Consider the following 2465-nt stretch of genomic DNA (forward strand, 5'->3'; position numbering starts at 1 on the left):
TAGATGTTGATAGAACATCAGCAAGAGACATAAATACCGAGCGGTCGTCGCTAAAAATGTAAATATTCCTGAGTAACATGTCATTGGATGCTCTCCCCGAAATTTTTGAAAATACTCAAATAACTCTATTTTATAAAGTCAGACTAGTTTGAATATCTAATTATATAGGAGGATTTTGTTATATATACCGAATGTGTGTTCGATAATTTATTTTTTTATTTTAATATGTTTTTTTCAGAACAGTTTGTCGTCGTGACATTTTGCTCTGTTAATATCAGGAACTCATTCGTCCATTATTCAGTTATAATTATATTTGATTTTGCTGTCATAGCTGCTACCATACTCAGTTCGAGTAGCATTTTTTTAGATCCACTCTATCTATCGCAGTTATAATATATTTTTTGCTGTATTGTGTATTCCGAGGATTACTGTGTCATAGGTAAATGTAGCTAATATAGTTTTTGCTATAAGAAGTACACCTTTAATTTGGAGAAGATATAACAAAATGCCGAAAATGTTTCTTATTGTTTTTGATTACACTCATCAGCAGTCATGGTGCTAAAAAGTAGGCGACCAGGTAAATTGTTTATCAATAATCACTGAGAGCTGGTACTTTTTAGTATTAATGAACTTGAAAGGTTCCTCAACTGTACGGGGTAGATCTAATCCTCCTCTCTACACATTATTATTATTATTATTATTGAGCGATGTGGCACTGCGTCTTGTCTACTGCGCCCCCTTATGGGTTTAAAGTAGGTCTTTAAGCCCTTTTGCGTCAATAAAAAAAGTAGTATAGAACCTACTTTATAGAGTTTCTTCTCTACACAAGCAACACAACAAGAATGTGAAAATCTTATGATGCAAAAGTGCTAATTGGACTCATGACACCATTTGACCCAACGAACCAACCAGCAGAATAGACGAAATACTTGGTGTGAAATACAAATTTTAAAATGCTCGTTTCTTTTTTCTACCCTAGAAGCTCTGGACTGTAAATATGAATTCAATATGAGGCTGAATTCTTTTCGAAGTAAAGATTTCAATTTGTAAGTAAAACAACATGCCATACTTTACCAAAGGCCTTTGTAACAACGAGGTGAACACAACATAAAACATAATTAATACTTTTAAATTTTTTATATTGTTTACAACTTTTTATGTTATTTATAACATCACTCATATTATTGGCAATATAACAAGTGCTTTAACTAAATAAATTATTTTATTATATATGGTATAAGTTTTTCGACCAATTTTGATAGTTGAGGTAGTAGACGCATGAACAGGTATAAACATACAATGCAAGGATCTTTTCCAGTTTTAATGGAAGTTATGGGTTGATATATTTATCAATTGAAACGCTTAAATATAAATATCAGCGGGATTATTAATATTATAAACTTCAGTACATTCCATTACAGTAACAAAATCAAATTCTCGTAATTTCTTATCTTTAACTTGTTTGTTTTCATCCCCAAGTCCCCTCACTTCTTGTGGTTGATATGAAGAAATAAATTTAATAATCATTTATACAACAATAACCCTAAATCTAGTGTAATATTTTAGCTAACACGTAACATACCGTACAACATTTTTCTATTCCAAAGGCAGCTGCTATCCTAGCTGGATTGTAAGAAATTGGTCCTTATACAAAAACAGGAAACATATGATCAATAACCATAATTAAAGAAAGGATAATAGAATTTAACAAGGTGCGTAACTTTATGAAAAAAATCGTAATTTTTTTTTTCAATTTTTCCCCCTCTATTTTTTTACACTTAGTAAAATCAAAGAATGTTGAAAATAAGACGAACGTGCCATGATCGTTAAGAAAAGGAAATAAAGTCTATGACACCTGGTCGCTTAAGTAAGGTAAAAATATATTGCGTTGTAAAAACAGGATTACAAGGCAATATGTGCCGTCAATGTGTAAATCATTAATTTTAAATTTAAATAAAAAAGTAATTGGTGAAAGCGGAGAACTATAACTTGAAGTTTTTATTAATAAAGTATAAATATGAAACATACAATATTCAATAATTTATGAAAAGAATCAAGCTGTTGGAATATATTGGATTCGAATGTTTGGATTGACACTACTTAAATAACAACTCCCGAGAACTAACATAACTGAAGTTTCGAACAGCACGAATATTATTATTATATCATATTATATTTATTTTTTGAAGCTTTAGAAAATATAGTACACAGCCCGCTATAATAAATACCATAAGTATGAATTATAAATTCAGATGATAGTTCAGAATAGCCTAAAAATCAATAGAGACATTTGTAATATATTTATGGTAAATAAAGAATAGGTTAATTATTTAATGGCAAGGTATTAAAACTTTGTATATGACATATACATATGTATATTGTTATTATTGTTATGCCTCATAATATATAGTATATATTAAATATTATAAATAGTAGTATTAAATAATACAAATCAAATAATATCA

At 29.1% G+C, this 2465-nt stretch overlaps 1 long non-coding RNA gene across 1 annotated transcript; it reads left to right on the plus strand.

Moving 5' to 3' along the window:
- The first annotated feature begins 1611 nt into the window (after positions 1-1611).
- LOC119675594 lies at positions 1612-1984 on the plus strand. Its single transcript, XR_005252224.1, has 2 exons — positions 1612-1712; positions 1783-1984. It is a non-coding gene; the product is annotated as an uncharacterized LOC119675594 (long non-coding RNA).
- The last annotated feature ends 481 nt before the right edge of the window (positions 1985-2465 follow it).

This window comes from Teleopsis dalmanni, chromosome 1 (assembly GCF_002237135.1).
Source record: "Teleopsis dalmanni isolate 2A chromosome 1, ASM223713v2, whole genome shotgun sequence".
NCBI lineage: Eukaryota > Metazoa > Arthropoda > Insecta > Diptera > Diopsidae > Teleopsis > Teleopsis dalmanni.